Raw genomic sequence first — 20017 nt, 5'->3', positions numbered from 1 at the left:
GCATAGGCGACAGCCCCCTCTGGGCCGGGTTCAGAGAACCGGGGTAGATCAGAGGTGGCGGCAGCTGCGACTTCCCCTGGGCAGGGCTCGGGCATCGCGGCGGGTGCGACTTCCCCTGGGCAGGGCTCGGGCATCGCGGCGGGTGCGACTTCCCCTGGGCAGGGCTCGGGCATCGCGGCGGGTGCGACTTCCCCGGGGCAGGGCTCGGGCATCGCGGCGGGTGCGACTTCCCCTGGGCAGGGCTCGGGCATCGCGGCGGGTGCGACTTCCCCTGGGCAGGGCTCGGGCATCGCGGCGGGTGCGACTTCCCCTGGGCAGGGCTCGGGCATCGCGGCGGGTGCGACTTCCCCTGGGCAGGGCTCGGGCCTCGCGGCGGGTGCGACTTCCCCTGGGCAGGGCTCGGGCCTCGCGGCGGGTGCGACTTCCCCTGGGCAGGGCTCGGGCCTCGCGGCGGGTGCGACTTCCCCTGGGCAGGGCTCGGGCATCGCGGCAGCAGCGGCGGCTGCGACCTTAAGGCCAAGCAGATGCCATACTAGGCACTCAGGGAATGGACGTCCCCAAGTCTATGTAGGTCTGAAGCAGGAACTGATCCAGTGGATGAGTGCTCCAACTCGAGTACCGCAGGTGCAGTACCTGGTGCCAAGGACACATATGCCAACATGAGGGGTGTTGTGGAGCCTGGGAATCATTCTTCAGAGTGGTTCATTCTGTCACGGAACGGGGAGGTTCGGGCACGAGAACGAGGCATGGTGCAGGCCCAAATGGTGGGACAACCGGGGCTAACCCTGACAAGCTGGACCTCGATTTCAAATGCAGGCCTTGGTTTCAATTCTCCCAGGTAGTTAGTTTAATAATTACTTATTCTGATTAGCTACAGAGGCTTCACATCTGGCTTACGGGTAAAGGAAAAAAATCAGCAGTGCTCAGACCTGGAGGACCGTGATTTTAATAGCCCAGATATAAATGCTTTCTTATAGTTCCTGGAAACAGAAACAACCCCCAAAAATGAGCAATACATGGAAAATAAAACCTGTTTCCCTGGGCAATGACTCCCACCTTCTGGATACTGTCTTGGCCAAATAAAGGAGCTTTTTCAGCAACAAACTGAAAGAGTTGCGCTGTTTCTTGAAACACTACATAAGGACATTTCTAACTTCAGCCATTAGACTGTATGAGTCACACTATAGCAGGAGAGATGGCCAGTTTTCTGAATGGACCAGATCTGTTTATACAGATTCATAGAACATTCATTTTTTCACTATGCAGTACCCACTGTGCAATACCCAGAGAACTCTACCCAAGGAATTCTGAGCAATACTTTCCCTGGCATTCCTTATGCAGTAATTGTTTAGTCTGATACTTAAACCTGTAGCCTGCCCACCTGTCTGCCTGCTTGCCTAATCCACCCACCAACCTGCCAAGTCCTCTCACATGCATGCTTAGCCTGCCAACCCACCTAGCCTGCCCACCTGCCCATGTAACCTTCCCACCTACCCACCTGGCACGTCCGCTCACCTGTCTGTCTAGCCCACCTGCCTAACCCACCCACCTGCTTAGCCCGCTTTCCTGTCCAATCCCCTAGTCACCCCCCAGCCCGCCCCTAGCCATCATGCCCACCCACCTGCCTGCTTAGCTTGCCCCCTAGTCCAGCTTTTCAAGTTTTTTGTCCTGGGGACCAGTCATGTCAGGCTGTGGGGCTGCAGGGCCCTGCATAAATCGACCCCCCCATGGATGCGTATCCGCATAGACAGATAGATATTACTATAGATAGATATTATAATAATAATAATAATAATTATACCTGACCTGATCTGACTGAATTTTGATTGGTGCAGAAGCGAGGCTTCGTGGACCAGCAGGAACCCTCTCACGGACCGGCACCAGTCTGCGGCCCATAGTTTGAGAAACACTGCCCTAGTCTACTCGCCCCCCCACCTCCAGCCCACCTACCTGCTTAGCCCACCCACCTAGCACACCCACCTGTCTGTTTACCACACCCACTTTCCTGCTTTGGCCGCCCACCTAGATCACCCACTTGCCTGCTTAGCTTCTCCTCAGCCCACCCGCCTGTTCACCCCCCTAGCCCACTTACTTGCCTGCACAGCTGGCCCCTCCCTAGACTGCCCACCTAGCCCACCCACCTGTCTGCTTAGCTTGCCCCCTAGTCTACTAGCCTTCCCACCCCCCAGCCCACCGACCTACCTGCTCAGCCCAGCCACCTTCCTGCCCATCCAGCCTGCCCACCTGCCTGCTTAGCCCAACCACCATACCCACCTGTCTGTTTAGTAGCACTCTTGCTGAATGGACCAATCAGTGATGTGCAGCCCTGGAGGTGCTGGGGGGGGGGGGGGGGGGGGAGAATTAGAGACAGCTATTTAGTGGGTGAACAAGGACATCATTTTTATTTTGCTTTCAAACTAAAGATGAAACAGAGGCAACTGGAGAGTAAACAGTGCACTGGAGAACATTCTGCATAAAAACAGTATTTTATTTAGTTGTCGATTTGCATGGTATAGAACCTTTTAATTGCAGAAAGCCAAGTTATCCTTTTTACATGACTGGACATATAAAATGCTCCTATTTCACAGCATTATAGGCATACAACTGTAATCCTATAATTATAATTTGAATTTACAGGTCTCCTTAACCATTCGGCTCCACATACCCATCTAGAGGGTTTCTTAAACCATCCTTAAGCATGTCCTAACATATTGTTTGATGTGTTGTTTAGGAGGTTTTTATACATGTAAAAGATATTGGTAACTGGGGGGCGGCGTGGTGGTGCAGTGGTTAGCACTGTTGCCTCACACCTCTGGGATCCAGGTTCGAGTCTCCGCCTAGGTCACATGTGTGTGGAGTTTGCATGTTCTCCCCATGTCGTCGTGGGGTTTCCTCCGGGTACTCCGGTTTCCCCTCACAGTCCAAAGACATGCTGAGGCTATCCATCCATTTTCCAAACCGCTTATCCTATTCGGTCGCGGGGGGTCCGGAGCCTATCCCGGAAGCAATGGGCACGAGGCAGGGAACAACCGAGCATGGGGGGCCAGCCCATCGCAGGGCACACTCACACACCATTCACTCACACATGCACACCTATGGGCAATTTAGCAACTCCAAATAATCCCAGCATGTTTTTGGACTGTGGGGGGAAACCGGAGTACCCGGAGGAAACCCCACGACGACATGGGGAGAACATGCAAACTCCGCACACATGTGACCCAGGTGGAGACTCGAACCCGGGTCCCAGAGGTGTGAGGCGACAGTGCTAACCACTGCACCACCATGCTGAGGCTAATTGGAGTTAAATTGCCCGTAGGTGTGAGTGTGCCCTGCGATGGGCTGGCCCCCCATCCTGGGTTGTTCTCTGCCTCATGCCCATTGCTTCCGGGATAGGCTCCAGACCCCCCGCGACCCAATAGGATAAGCGGTTTGGAAAATGGATGGATGGGTATTGGTAGCAATTGCGTAAATGGAGCATGGTGCAGGCAGAAATGAGGGTTACGATCTACTTGCGGCTCCGAGACAGGAGGGGTTTAAGCAAAACTGAATACCATGGGGAAGACTCAAAATAAAAGTACCACAAAAGGTAAAAACAAAATGGGAGAAACAAGAACATAACAATATAAATTAAAGCACCGGAACAAAGCAACACACACAGGAACTAACTGCATACAACTACATTTAACCTCAAAGAACATGACAAGAACAGGCACTTAAATACACAGCTAACAAGACAATACAGGACAAAAGAGAATCATAACTAGTTAACCAATCACAAGGAGTCAGGGCAAACAAGGAACAGGTGTGGCATATTACAGTTAAAGAGCACTGGAGACTAGGGAAAATTAACACAAAGGGTTAACTAAAACAAGGGAAAACAGCAAACAGGAGACAAGGAGCAAGACAAGGAACCAACTGAAACACAAAAACAAGAAAGCGCTGATCACCAATAACGGTATGGAAAGCCAGAAAGAAAAAAACAGATGAGTTCTTGGCAAGTTTTGAACCTATGACCAACAGGTTCTCAATCTGAGCTACATGCTAAGACCACTGAGCTATGCAGTGGTGTGGAGAGCAAGTAATGCACATAAGGGCTGAAGTGTGAATGACAGGGAGGAAGACAGCATGGCCAGCAACACCTGCTGGCCAAACATCAAGCTGCTTCGAGATGGTCTTATAGCCTTTACCTTTAACATTCTTGTCTATAATTTTCTTTCCAATCTCCTGAAACAACTCTTTCCTTCACTTTCTCTGATCCAAGTTGAGTGTGGTACACACCATGTCACCAAACAACACAGTGACTACCTGGAGCCCTATATATAGGCCCACTGACTGATTACAAGATTATAGACACCTGTGATGCTGATTAGTGGACACACTTTGAATTAACATGTCCCTTTGGTCACATTATTTTCAGTCTTTTCTAGGGGTACCATCATTTTTGTCCAGGCCTGTTCCTTGAGTTTATTTTTTAAAATAATTCTTTTGAAGCATGGTTCAAAAGCAATGTCTGACTTTCATTGGTTAAATATCATAGAATTTTTATTTATTATTACTTTAAAGTTATTTCTATGACCATTGTGAGTTTTTCTTTCATTGACCGAAGGGTACCAATAATTTTGTCCACGTGTGTAGATACTAGATGATCTTCTCTTAGAGACCCATAGAAGTAAATATAGGAGATTTACTGAATCTCTTCTTAGCAATAAATGAGACTTTCTGCCAGGGCTATTTACCAACTAAATGATTCTGAGTTGCTGGTAACTGAGTAAGTTACTTTATGGTGTTTCCCAAATAAATGCCAGATCTGGCCCCATTTTTTGAGCGGCTTCTTACTCATTCTTACACCGTAACAGCAAACATAGTGGCATGAGAATTGTGAATGACACAAAACTATGTACTGCTGCGATATCACTGTTGCTATTTGAGCTATGGGGTTAACTAACCAATTTAGTTGCAGTTTGCACAATCAAATAAGATAATTCTTATGAAACAATGTACATGACATGATTAAATTACACTACTTCACATAGTCTTTTATTGATGAACTATTGGTTATGATACAAGGTCTTCAGTGAGTTTACAAAAAACACATACCGTGTTCTGTGCTCCCCGTTCTGTATGTTAATCGCCTCTTTACTCGCGGGTCTGCAAGTGAGCGTCTGTCTGCCAGAGCGGGAATGGAGAATAAACCATTTTAACGGAGGGTAAGTGTCTACAAATAAATACTTCTAAGTATGTAAAGACATATGTTAATCGTATGTGTTTTTTGTAAACCAGGCATTATATGTGACACTATTCAGGGAGATGATCCCCCCCACCTCAACATTGGGGGAATGTGTGTCCCTGTCCCCCTTACATATACGCCTATGTCTGTGTCTATGTGTGTGTGTGTGTGTGTGGTTCAGATATCCCTTACTTTTTGGGTACCAAATGATAAATACCAGTATTTTTACCTTATGGGGACCAGTTTCGTAGGGTTTCGTGGGGTTTGCATAGATCACATAATGGGAACCAAAATCGCATCAAAGTGTAGTAAAACGTAAAACATTCTTACTTTTGCGGACATTTCCAGGTCCCCATTTAGATAACCTTGATTTTATAAAAGTCTGTGAATGCAATCAACAAAGTTAAAATACCAAAAGTGTTGTATTTTGTTTTGTTACTTATGGCCAAGGTTAGGGCTGAGTAGGGGTTAAGGGTGTCATGATTGAGATCAGGGTCATGTGTGTGTCTGTGTGTTTGGACAAAAACCTGACCTTGCCGAAACCTGTCAGTTTTCATTTATTTATTTTATCTTTTACTGGTTTGGGGCTGCAGTACAATGAAAAGTCTCCAGGTATACCCAACTGTGAATGTTTGTATGCTTGTGTGTGCATGCATGAGAGTGCAGCGTAAGATGAATAATCAATTACAATTAAAAGTGTGGTTCGATAAGGATGCAGAATGTCGGGTCGAGCAGAGCCTTGGAGTTTCTGGGGGCTGAGTAAGTCTGAAATGTCATTAACATCCAGGCAAGATACAATGAGCACAAAAGCCATTAGCTTAAATAATGAAGGAGCTGCAGTTCAATGACAAACTAGCAGAACTTGCTGCCTTCAAGGGCAGTGATAGCCTGTGGTTGTGGAGGAGAAAAATTATGTTTAGACTTCGGCTGACATTCTGCCATCACTGCAAGAGCTAAGTGCTAAGGGCTAAAGACTCAAGGCTAAAGACGCAGGACTAAGATCTAAGGACTAAAGAGTCAAGTCTAAAGTCTAAACACTAAATGGTAAGGCCCAAAAGCTAAATTCTCTCTCCTAAGCATGTGTAACTCTGCTTCCTTTCTCTGTTTGAGCTTAAATTACCTGAAGGTGTTCTGTGGTAATAAGGCTTGTCTCTCTCAGCCACAGCTTGTGCTGTCGATCAATCTTTTTCATTGCCAGAAACCCCCTCACCTTTTGGGGACACAGCTGACAACATAAACGAAAAACATCACTACTTAGTTGCTCAAATAGACACATTTCACCCCCAAGAACAAGTGATGAACCCCAAAGCTCAAAAGGGGATTGATTTGTTTCTATAAGTCAAAGATGGATACCTCTAGTATCCCATCCAGGGTGTCATTTGCCTTGTACCCTGTACTTCCCAGGGTTTGCCCCAGGCTCACCAAGACCCCATACCGGATAAGAGGCATGGAAGATGGATGGGCAGATATGATGGATACTCAACGCCTGGAACGGTCTCTGCCATAATGAGGGTTGCAAGAGAGTGAGTTACAGAGCAGGCATCTGCTGGTATGCAGACTGGTTAGGGATGACCGTTAAAAGACTCGGGATGTCAAAGCAGCCCCGGGTCCCGCCCCTGCGTCTTCTCAGCAGCACATGAGCATATGTGGGCTGACAGGCTGCTGTAGAATGAGCAGGCCACATGGGTGGAGCTCTCTGGCCCTGCCCTTCGTTGCCTGTGACAGCAGATGAAGGAAATTAGACTTGATGCCCTCACATCACAACTTGCCTCTGAGCGGAGTGGGTGTGATTGGGCAAAGCTAGTTGGGGCTGGGTCACCATAATGAGATCTTTTGAGTCTTACATGTCCCACAGCAAAAAGTTAATGAGGTATAAGTCCATGTATAGATCCGATGTGTATGTAATGCTTGAATTTATTTTAATAAAGACAAATAGTATATAGATGCTCATTGTAACTACTTCCAGTATAGTTCTAGCATGCAACACTATTGTGGTAGCACTAGCTAGCTCATCTAATGCAGTGGCACAAAACAGACTACTAGAAGGAAGAGAAATGGACCCCTTATTCCCTCCAACAGCATATGACTCTACAGTGTTAGATTGCAGGAACGACCTAAATTATATCAAGTGATTTTTACAGCCTCATAGTTTTAATATAGGTGCAGCTCAATCATCCATTTATTGTGAATACTCAATTACAGTCTTCTTTTAGAAACATTTTTTACTTGCACCCACTCTCAGTTCAGAAAAGATAAGTAGTACTAAACCCATTTCACTTAATTACTTTTTCCAGTGGTGTTGCGTTGTGGATTTTGATGCAAAATTTAATCCTGAAGCTTCATGTCCTTCTGAGCTACTATCAGTGTTTTCCAACGCAGGGTTCAGCTTTTACTAGAGTACCAGAAGGGCCAGTTAACAGAGGAGGTATTCTTCCCAGTGCTGAGCTCCATAACGATAGCATTGGGGGATAGAGATCATTGTCACAGCAGCAAGATCTTGTGATCTCTACCCATATTTCATACGGTGTATGGGTGCACATAGGCATTATTACTACTATTGTATTAGTGCTCTATCTTTTTATATTATTTTTATTTTGTATTCTTACTTGTATTTTTTATATTCTTTTTATATTCTTTACTCTTGTAAACTCTCTCTTGCTGACTGTCTGGAGCTGCGTTAACACGCAAATTTCCCCACTGTGGGATCAATAAGGTCCTATCTTATCTTATCTTATCTTGATTAACATAGCAACCTTGATGAGAACAACCCCTACATGCTCTATCTAACAGAATTAAAGCAACACAAATGTGAATTTGATAGAGAATTTTTATTGTCGATATTAATCAGTAAATAGCTTGTTTTTTTTGATGAACATGAATTTCAATCCATTAATTTGAAATGTACACAACACGAAAATGAATGGAAAGCAATACAAAAATGGCAGAAACACTATTACTGAAAATTGTATTTTGAAAAGTATATTGTAATTTTTGTCAGAAAACATGGAGTATCAAAGAGAAGGAGGGAAAAATTACATTTTATCATCAGAATAAATTCAATACTTTTATATTATTCATCACATTTTAAGAAGAAAGTTGTTGCCAAGCTGTTTCTCAGAGGTAATAAAAAACAAAGATAACCAGTGTGCCTGTATGGTTAAATAGAAAATGGTTTCCCACCACATAAAGGTAGGTAAGGGGGAGCTCGCTCATTACAGTGCATTGCCGCACCCACCACATAACGTACCACCTCAGGGAAGAGAACCTGAGTGCAATCATGTGGCGGGTGATACCTCAGCACCACACTAGTGCAAATTGATCAGTGTGACTTTTTATGGTGGCTGGAGTGCCGATCCTGCCACCAGCACCCAAATTTCCCTGTAAGTTGGACAGATCCCTAGCCACAGAGCCACCACTCCGCCCGCCTCATAAAGATCAGCTTATAATACTGAAAAATTCTCTCTACAAATGTAAAAATACCACCAATAAGATTGTAAAAACATACAATAGCACCTTTGTCACAGAGATGAAGATTTTTGAAGTAAAAAGGTAACTACTGGATAGAGTACGGTAAAGCAGGAATGATGACTTGTGTAAATATGGCTCCTGCCAAACCAATATTATTTATGGTGTTTTACTGCCCTCTTCTGGTTATTTTTAAATTAACCCTTATAGCTTGTTCTTGGTATTGTTATGGGCTAGTTAGATAAATGAACACCAGTTTGCAAAAATAAGGCCCCTTTAACACAAAAGAGCACTAACACAGGCTGCAGACAGCACTGACACAGGTATTTTTGACACAGGCAGCAGACGGTAAAGATTATTCCACAACATAAGGCATAGGGTCACTCGATACATTTTGAGAGGTATTCATTTTCCTCATCTGCCCAGCCATTGAACTGCTGTCCCAGTAAAACTTAACGTAGATGCAGTTATATAACACTGGGCCAATTTAAGCACAACTTTGAATAATGGAATTAACGATTTCACCAAACAGAGAAGAAAGTATTCTTTGGACAAAAATGTGGTAATGGCATGAGCAATAGGTTGAAATGTCTCTTAGGTACATTTTTCCATTTATTTTATCATGGAGCTGAATCAGCTGAATGTGCATTGTGCACTGGTCTGATGGCAATGGAGAATAGAATAGAAAGTGAATGAATGTAATGAATCCAGGCATAAAATTAATTTATACATATTAATATAAATTTTATATGAAATATACTCAATAATGGCTTAATAAGGAACATATAATGTAAATATCAAGATAACATTTCCAGTAATATTCCATATAATGACATGACATACACAGGGTGACTGTATGACAGAACTGAGTTCTATAATTCTGGTTCATAAAAGAGATCCTCTCCAATGTGCACAGCTGAACTAAGGTTGTCCGTAAGTGGTCAGCACTGGCAGATCAATCCAGAATTACACATATAGCCATTCAACACCGGGGCAATATGCATTTTCTTTCATTTGTGATAAACATTGTGCTGAAAACACTGCAATAGGAAAAATGCCAGAAGAAAAAAAAATTACAGCAGATATCCATCACTGATTGGGGGTGAAAAAACGCAACACTTTGTATTTTTACTCATTTATCACATTGAAAAAACATGCTTCCATGCTGTTGTCACTGCCTCGTCTGGAACCCCATGATGTAGCTCCTGTGTCTTTTGTTCATATCCATTTTATTCATCCCTCTTCCAACCATTTATCCTGGTCACTTTTAAGGGATGTGCACTCTCCTTTATGGCAGTTTATTTTCAGCAAGCTAACCTCTCAGGACAATTCTGTTTGGCAGAGGTTTATGTCATTTTTACATCTGACTGGTGCAACACTACCACAGGAGACCGTAAATTTGCACATGCTGATAATATTTTCTGAATGTTTCTTCAGTGGCTGGTTTAAAAGAATTGATCACATGAATGATTGCAGAAACCCCATTTAGATACTCTAGTGCGGCTCAGTGGGTTAGAAGTTGCTCATTCAAATCCTGTGGCCAATAGGGTGACCTCACTGGAAGGCCCTCAATCCCAGTTCTTCCAGGGTTGACCCTGCTTTCTTAATTGTATAGAAAGAAATGTTTGCCAAATAAATGTAAAGTCCAAAAGCAACATATGACCATACACAAACGAATGCCTAATGATCTGTTGTCTCAAGAGCTCATTACTTACTTCATTACTTACTTACAGCCTAAGTGTTAAGGCCAATGTTAATATTTTAATTAACCTCCAGAAAAGAGACCATCGTAAATGATGAAGCTCAGAATTATGCTTCAGTGATTTCTAGATACTCAAATGAGGAAATGTGCCCCATAGATTTCTTTGCAGGCAAACTCATTGTATAACCCTTCAAAAGTTCTGAACTTGAAGTGTGGAACTTCCATTTTGTCACAAAATTACACACTTTACTATGTATAAATGTGTATAATTCCTGTATTTGTCCTGCATCTTAGTTAAAAATCACATACAATAACCCACTTTAGCAACTTCCATGATGGGTCTAATTAGCCCCAGTTGAGAACAATTACCTGTCCCCCAGAGGCTTAGTGCTGAATGAACTAATTACACACTACAAGTGGTTTAACACTTCAACAGAATCTTGTCAGAATCAGCTATATTAATTAAGAATTTTGAGACTTACGTTGGTATAACTTTCAATCTATTTTTATACAGCAACAGGCTATAGAGCTTGATTGTTAAATGCAGGACTTCAATAACAATTGTCATATCTCTGGTTACAATAGATAAGGGAAGTAAGATGCAATGCAGCAAAGTGTAGAATTTGTTGTTTTGAACCAAGCTAAATACGTTTACTCCAGTAAACTATATCAGTGCAATATAATTTCTAATATGATTTCAACAAAACTATGTGTGGTTAGGTGGGTATCATGAGGCTCAGAGGGCTGTAGAGGTGCAAAGAGAATTTCTGCAAAGGGATCAACAAAGTATTAATTGGACAAATAAAGTGTATTCTTAATACCATAAAACAGCCAAAAGCACTCCATAACATTCAACACAATCAACAACTAATGATAAAGGATTAGACATAACCCTAAAACTTATTTTGGCAGTTAATTATTCTGAATTTACAGGTTTCAGTAAAACACATATTACTGTCCAGTTTGTGTGCTCCTCGTGATTTCTTTCAGGGGCAGTAATAACTTTGAACTACTGAAATAATGACAGCTCAAAGACAAAAGCACCAAATTTGCAATGATACAATACCAACAGCAGAGTGCGTCATTTCCAAAGCTCACACTCATTCGGGAAAACAGAGCATAACTTTGAAGTAAACATTCCCTTAATCGACCAAAGCCTGGTGAATACACACACACACACATTTTATTACATATATATGGCATACCTTGTATATAACATATAAGGGTGACCAACCATAACATCCCCCACAACTATCTTCCAGCCGCCTATCCAGGTCTCCATGAACGTGGAGCATATCCCAGGAACCAGAAGGCAGGGAATAGGCTGGACGAGATGTCAGTCTTTCAATGTACAGTTCCTTGATACCAGCATTTAATCTCCCTAATAAATGAGCTTCTTTACGATCCACAATGGCGACGGGTTCGCACAATCATAGACCGCAACACAATTCCATCTCACAGACAATTCCTGCTTAAGTTTCACACCCTAAATTCTGTCCATGTTCAACAACCAATTGCTACTCATTTATCAATGCCTCATTTCCGCCTGTTTCCGACAGCCAATCGCTAGCCGTCTCTCAATGCGTCGTTTCCGTCCAACGTTCAGCGGAGCTAGAATCGCGGACTGCCTCGCAGCGTTTCGTAAATCTTCGGGTAGCTGGAGGTTTTAAGGAAAACAAACCGTTTTTGACGAACATATCAAGGAAACCGTTCTGAAACATCGGTTGTTGACAGCGACGCAGTTTATGCAGTAGAGTATTTTGTGCATTCAGCGCATCTGTTGGGATCTTCAAAGGTTTTTATTTCGAATTGGTCCGTTGAGGATTAAACGTTGCGCGCTGTGTCGGATGCTTCCGGACGGCCTGGGATGGGAAAGTCGAACTAAAATTAAAGAGTGAACTTGCAATTAAAGGTAAGAGACGTTCGTTTTGGATACAACAGGTCAATGTGAACGTTGTGAGCGTTTTAAATAACCATCCAACTTTTGGACGATCGTACTGGCCGTAAGTCTGTTTAGTTGCTCACGGTAGGCTGCTGTTAGCCGCGGGCTAGCTAGTGATACGGGCAACAGATTTACCTGTTCGTTAACTGTTGGATAACTTACCAAATATTGACCTGTGGTTACTTACGTAGTTCCCCTTTCGAGTTTGTTATTTATGAGTTAACTGTATACTTGGCTACCTAACCAGTGTAAAGAGTTTGTAAACAGTCCCTGGCCGTTAATTTCTTAGCTAATGCCTGCATAAGAACCCGCTTCTAAAGTGCTAGTTTTTTTTAATTACTCATTCTGATAAAAGCGATTTGTTTGCTGTTTTGTACGTTTTAGTGGAGTGGATTTTCTAAATGATAGGCGGTAGGGTATGATGGAAAGCAAATGTTGCTACTAGCAACGACGCAATAGACTGCTTGAAATATGCAAATAACTCAAATTGCAATAATTAGGTTGTTTACTTCTAAAGATACTTCACATTTTATTAATGGTTTATAAAATGAGTTTCTTTTGCAACTAAACTCTAGGAATAATATTTGTACATGTTAAATGTGACATTTTATAACTGAATCATGTAGACGCCTTTCACAGACTTAATTTTCAGGTCCGTTATTTTGTTCTCAAATGTTTCTTTTTCCTGTGTGTATATATATATCTTAAAAGTGCGGGGTTTATTGTATTATTTCCACTACTACTCTTTGGGACGAATAATTCAGGTTAAGGAACTCGTCGAATGTGCAGTTCTGTTAAACATCAATGTTTATGTTCAACTCTTCGAAGGGGTTATGTTTTGCTTCGGGGTCAGATTGTGGTCAAACCATGGTCAGATTCTTTTTTAGTTAATTATGCGGAATACAGTATACGATTCAATCGATCACAATTTTCCCCCTCTTCAGTTTCCTACAGCGCTTAAACTGACACTTGTGTTCAGACAAGATAGATTAATCTTACACACCTATGCTGACATTATTCTATGAATTCTATGAATTATTTCAATATCTAAAGCCATTGCTGGTTGTTAGGAATCTAACATTGACCCACTAACTTACTTTAAAGTGCATTAAGTAGGCTAACTTGCTGAAATATGTGTTGGTTTTTCGATGGATTGTAAGTGAGAAAGTTGTTGATAATGTTTGGTTTCTGAAGTTCTACTTGCAGTTCTTCCCTTAAGTCTAGGGCTGCCTCTACCGTCTATTTTTCTATTGATTAATCTATCGACTGTTGTATTGATTGGTCAGTGAATCCAAATGATTAAGTTTCCTCCAGATAATCAACTTGACTGTTTAAGTAAGTTTTATTTTGACAACAACAAACTGTATGCCGTTACAGGGCTTTAGATAATGTATGCAGGCTTTTCGGCCCTATATGAACGTTATTTTCACCCACAGTTCAATAAGCAGATTAGTAGTATGCCTAAAAATATTAATGAAATGCATATTGTGATGCTCAAAAGTTAGTAATTTGTATAAATTTGGCATATCCTCATCCTTAATAAATTCGGTTAGCAGAGCACGCCACAGGCAACACAAGCAATAAGCACTGAAGTCGTGATGAAAGAAGGTACATATCAGCAACCACGACATCCTTTAAAAGAGGAGATACTGTGGTTAAACAAGGTAAAAACATGTTGGTAGCATGGCGGTACTTTTGTAGATTAAAGTCCGACACTTGTTTTGTAAAAAAAATTTTTATTATCATTTTCAGTTCATGAGTTATTTTCTTTTATTTAGTATCCATTTTCGTTTCAGTTTTAGTTCCAACAAGTCACTACTTGCATGAACGCATACACTGGCACCGTTTGTCAACGTACAATAAGCCTAGATTTTAGCCTAAACATTTTCACAAACATTCATTCAATGACGATTCTAATGCAGAAAACAGACAACTTAATGACTTTAATAATGAGTGTTTTAGCAGCTACAAGGACAAAAGATAATAAAAAGCTCTCCATACGAATTGTAATTTAATAAACATGAATAGACAAGGTGGTTTGCCGGTCTAGTATAGCACCTGAGTTTTCTCTTCAGGTGCTCATGAATAGCGCTAATGCCACCTTGGTATGCCATCACCCCTTGCACAGTGTAAAACCATCTTTATGTTTTGAGATAATTTGAACCACTCTCATAATTGCATAGTGATGTTAAAGGAAAACATTTGTTATGAATTGAAGTGTTTTATAAATCAAAGGTAATTTTATTAAAAATAAAAAATTAGAAAAGACGCAGCAATTTAAATTATTGATGTCAATGCATTTTCTGCATCAATGTCATTGATTACGTCGACTAATCATGGCAGCCCTGCTTAGGTCTTCTTTTTTAGTAGCCTCAAAGCAGAATGTTACGTGTATGCTGTGACGTTTGTCCCCGGTGAAATGCCCCTTCATTTTGAGCCCCAGATTTGGACTAGTACTTGTCATATGCAGATGTTTGCCTCCCCTGCCAAATTGCTTGGTAATGGGATGTGTTAAATGCAGTGGATAGAAACGTAAGTCAGCTTGCAAAACCATAATTGTGCTTTGTAGAATGCAAAGTAACAATACTGCTCTGCCACCTTGCTGTCCTTTCTCTGCAATGCAAATTTTGGATCAGGACATTGATTTTTCCCTTGTCTTAAATGGCAGATTCAAAGTACTGTATATCTGTGGGTGTACTAGGCCAGCGCACAATGCGTGTTGTTAGTATCAACATTAGGGCTAGGTGGTATGACAGTATGATCAATAATAGATGATATCAGAAAAGTAACCCGGTGCCGATATCTGACAGTGACGATTATGTCCTTTGTCGGAGAAATAAGCTTAGGCTACACACTAGAGGTGCACTGATTTGATATTCAGTATTGGCATCAATCCCTACCTAATTAGACAGATTGGGTATCAACGATATATGACTGATCCACGTCTTATTTACTTATTTAGTTTTCAGCAGTTTGTATAAATATAGCACCCATTTCTTGTTAAATGAATTTGTACAATCTCACACATAAGCTCTTTCACATTTTACATGCATTTTCACAGCTTTCAAACTGAACGCAAACACTGCCACTCAGTGTATTTGCCACTCGGTTGGTGTGAGCACAGTGATTTACACCTGGTGTGACGTCATGTGCATACGCTTTGCAGTAGGAGTGTAAGAACATCAGAAAAGAGGGTGACGAAATGCAACTTGCATGCTTGCAAAAAAATGTCTGCAATCTAGAAGGATTTTACCCTTGAAGCAACAGCCTGTTTCACAGCCATTTGCAGTCTTTGAAAAAACAGTTTTGAGGTGGAAGTAGCATTTATTGGAAAATCCCACTAACGGCACACGGAATTTTGCCAGACAAAGATAGTAATGTGGAAAAAGCAATGGATGATTTGAGAGTCACTAGCTTGGGCTGTTTTAGTAGTGACACTGACATATATATTATGAAATGCAACATGTGAGTTTATTTTGGGTAAACTTTCAACTCCTTTTTTGCTTCATAGATATCACAATATTTATCGTAAAAAAATCACATTGCGATATTAGAAATTTTTCCAACATTGTGCAATGCTCCTTTACATATATTTGCATGTTTATCTTGAAGCAGGAAAAGTCAGACTCATTGGTTCATCACACAGATTGGCTAAGCTTTCTGGTCTATGGCATCATAAAATCTATGTTCTGCAACTGTTCCATTATCTGCTTTCTTTTTGCCTCCAATAATCATGCTGCAGTCAAACTTAAAATCATGTATGTGCTAAATGCATCATTTAGACTCGTATTAAAAGAACTAATCTGCCGATTTCTTTTACAAAAGTTATCTAATACACAATTTAATTCATTTTAGTTACCTCAATAGCCAGGAAATACAACATAATGTATAATCATCTTAACATAAGTGCTTAATTTGATGACAGACTAGATGTGCCAAAAGAGAATGATCTATCAATTTAACAAGTATTTGACGTGACAGGCGTCAATGCAATGCTTCCTACCACTTGTATGTTATATGGTCAATCTTAAACCCCGAATGTAAGTTAATTCCCACTCTGTCTTCCATTGACTGTTTCATATGTGAACATCCTTTTCATTCCTCCCCAGCAGTGTAAATCTTTTATAGCTCACACCAGACAAAATCTCCTTGGGCAGCCAAATGACACTTAAAACCTTCTGAAAGCACTCCTCTCCCCCAGGGAGGGGGAGCATCGTTGGCCCTCAGGATTCTGGGCTGGGGATGCAGAATTTGGGGATTGAATGGTTTTCTAGTTTGGTATTCAGTCTTGTCCCATGGATAGCTTATGGCTCCTCCTGTGCTACAGTTCTCTTGTAATTAAACAACACTCCACTGCTTTTAAAAGAAAAGTCTTTCTGAAAATGTGCTTTAGCTTAATGGTTAGATTACTACAGGGGTTTTCAGTCTCTCTTAAACCAAGGACCCCCAAATAAAAATTAGCAGAGAATGCAGAAATATTTTGACCGAAGGGAGACTTGTTTGGACCCCTCAGTTCTGGTACTCACAGATTTCAGGAAGATTTGAGAATGCTGATAATGACCAAAGAGTAAATTCATTTCTGTACAGGGCTTTTTGGTGGACTTTTACGAGATCAGCTCAATATTAGATATTAATCCATCCATTCTGTGTACATCACCACATTAGCATTAGCAAATTAATTGTATTTGCACATCCTGTACAATTTCCTCAAAACATGGCATTTTATGCTGTGTTTTGGGAATGTGATATTTTTGCATCATGTGAGAATATACTTGAACTTGCATACGGTGAACATTTTATGTAAATTGAGCATGGCCTGATTGTATTGGGGTTTGTTAGATTCTACTCAAGGTTTTTGTGTTTTCAATGAAAGCAAGGAAACTGCTGAACATGACCCTGAAGCACAAGTTTTTTGACAAGTGGATGTGCCAGATGGTTTCATTAGGCTATTAAATTGAGATTTTTTTTATTTTGCCCCTCCCCCTGTAATATTGGTCACTTTTTCAGCAATAGCCCTTGTATGGGGATGGGTGGCCCAGCCTGGCTGAATTCCAGTTATTTAGGCCTTTAACTGCAGCCTTCTATTGATGGGGCAGCTGGAGCTATTGAATGAGCCCATTTCCATGGCAATACAGCCACAGGAAGTGGGGTGGAAGCTGTCTGCAGGCCTGAAAGGCATACCTAACGAAAGCGGAGATCCGCCACAAGGCTTATGCACTATGGTTTACAATGAAGTCTCTTTATTTAAATTTAGCATGTTGCATTGTAATTTATGTATAATAAATTTGCTTGTTGGAAATCTGTTACATACACAACTTGTTTAAACATAATCTTACTATGTGTATTTTTATAGGATTCAGGTGAGTGTCTCTACGGAAGAAAAAAGCGCAGCATGTATGCTTGCAGCCACTGTTGCCTCATGCTGCTAAGGTTGGGGGTTAACTCCTACCTAGGCTCTGTGCGTGGGTAGTTGGCATACTCATTCTGTTTTTTCCAGGTACTCTGGTTTTCTTGCACAGTCCAAACACATGTCATTTAGCTGATTGTCCCCACTAAAATGCCCATAGTATGTATGCATATATGTCACGCGATGGTCTGGTACCCTGTCTAGTGCGTCTCCAGGCTTTGAGCTCTTTGCTGACTGAGATAGTGGGCACTTTCACAACAAAGTTCCGTTAGTTCCCAAGTTCATGGGTTGTCTCTAAACATCCAAAAGTATGCACCCATGCTTAGTCCGGTTTTGATGGAGGTTATTTTATAATCTTATTATACACCAAGCCACTGCAAAATACTTTTCTCGCATTCCTTTTAGACAGAGCCATTTATGGTGTGTTCAACTTTGCATAACAAGTCTGAAACTGAATTGAATAGAGCCACCGATCCCTTAGTACAAATATAAAATTGCATGCAACCCGGACAACACCAATGAGTTGGTAGAGCCGAATTCTCATTGTGAGAGTATGTAAAAAGTTATTAGCTGTCATGCAAGAGTCTGTAATGAATGCGTGAAACAAGTATAACCAGTATGAGATGCATATCACCACCACCCTATTGTTTGTACCAGAATAATCCATATTTCCTTTTACAGCACAAACGTTTGTGCTTTGTTTTAGATTTCATTATCTGAATTATCTATTTTTGTCAGTTTATGTTGAGAATGTTACTTGTGGGATGAAAGTAGGAAGTGATGGCTGATGACTTAATAGGCATCGTTTTCTCAGTGTTAATATTGATGAGTCTTAACTCATTCTTTTTTTACTGCTTAAGTGTGAATGAATGCCTGTCAATGGAAGAATACTGTATCACACAGTGTACTTGGAGTTCAAATTTTTTATTTCCTGAAAGTTTAAGATTACTGCAGTTACTGTAATGTATTTTAATTATACAGTGTGAATGGGTCATCTACTAACTGCATCTTAGTTTTCCAGCTTCCTTTAGGACACTTTTAAAGTCTAGCATGTCCACAGAATCATTTATTTTTTTAAATATGCAAACCTATGCCAACAGAACTCTTGCTCTTCAGCACAGCACAGGATATAACCCATTAACCCTATGGTTATCAGTAGATTTCTTTGCAGTCTGTTTGTGGTGGTTGATCTGTGGTATAAGTGCAGTGCATTATTTCATTTCACTACTTGTGTGGTCCAGCTGGGAACTAAAGCTATGTCTGTAATTGTGGCTACTCTGTACTGACCTGGAGTCAAACAATACAGTGGCACATTGATATCACACCAGAAGTTCCAGCTGGGCACCAAGAGAAATTTTGTTTAAAAAATATACAGTCAAACCTCAGATTGCGAGTAACTTGGTTTGCAAGTGTTCTGGAAGACAAGCAAAATTTAAAAATAAATTTTAACTTGATAAACAAGTGAGGTCTTGCAATACAAGTATTACGTATACGCTTTGTCTGCCTAACGGCACGTGATCTCAGCTGACCCGACGGTTCTTCTCTCTCTCTCGCTGATGGATTGTGGGTAATCGTCTCCCATGCTTGGTCTCAGTCGGCGTGCCTCACTCCTATAGTCAAAATTTAGTAGAAAAGCACCACCTGAATGAGGATGTAGCAGTGCGAGCGATGAATCTGTTTAATGGCAATGCAATGTCCACATTTCCGTGAAATTAAAAAGGAGGCAAACGCCGCTGTCATTTGATAGGTTCCTTGTTAGTCGCACAAAAAGAAAAAGATTCCAGTGAGCCAACAGAGAGCAGTGATTCCTTTAGTTATAGTGAAAGTCATCCTACAGAATAACCATCCTCCTCTCATCTCTCTGGAAATGGAATATGCATTGTTGGCAACTTTGGTCAGTTGCATGGAGTGAGATTTTCTGTTCTCTGTTCTGCACATACATTTACATGTATAAGTTTTATTGCCTTATAAATAGTCTGTAGGGTTTGCAAACTGCCATAACGTTTTTGATGCAGCTAATTTTAAGTTCGGAATGGAATATTGATTTGCCATAAGATTTCTTGCATGACAGTCTGAAAGAGTTTGCAACCCTGAATATGTACATTTTTTTGTTTCACCTGAATTGATTTGTATAGAAAATAACAGTATACAGTTGTTAAAAAGCAAAAACCTCGACCAATATGAAATCTCCAATAAACAACTTCTATTTATTCAATATTTTATAAAATGCATACTACGCTTAAAAAAATTCAGAACAGCCACTCTGTTATGAAC

General features: G+C 41.2%; 1 protein-coding gene across 1 annotated transcript in view; it reads left to right on the top strand.

Annotated features, from left to right (window-relative positions):
• The first annotated feature begins 11981 nt into the window (after positions 1-11981).
• LOC125705800 (ankyrin repeat domain-containing protein 11-like) overlaps positions 11982-20017 on the top strand; it is a 73668-nt gene continuing 65632 nt past the window's right edge. The window contains exon 1 of the mRNA XM_048972057.1: positions 11982-12306. The gene's annotated coding sequence lies outside the window, so the exon portion shown is untranslated. The remainder of the gene's footprint in view (positions 12307-20017) is intronic.

The sequence above is a fragment of the Brienomyrus brachyistius genome, chromosome 13 (assembly GCF_023856365.1).
Source record: "Brienomyrus brachyistius isolate T26 chromosome 13, BBRACH_0.4, whole genome shotgun sequence".
Taxonomy (NCBI): domain Eukaryota; kingdom Metazoa; phylum Chordata; class Actinopteri; order Osteoglossiformes; family Mormyridae; genus Brienomyrus; species Brienomyrus brachyistius.
Note: the sequence above shows the minus strand (reverse complement) of the source record. Positions and strands in the feature narration are given on the sequence as shown.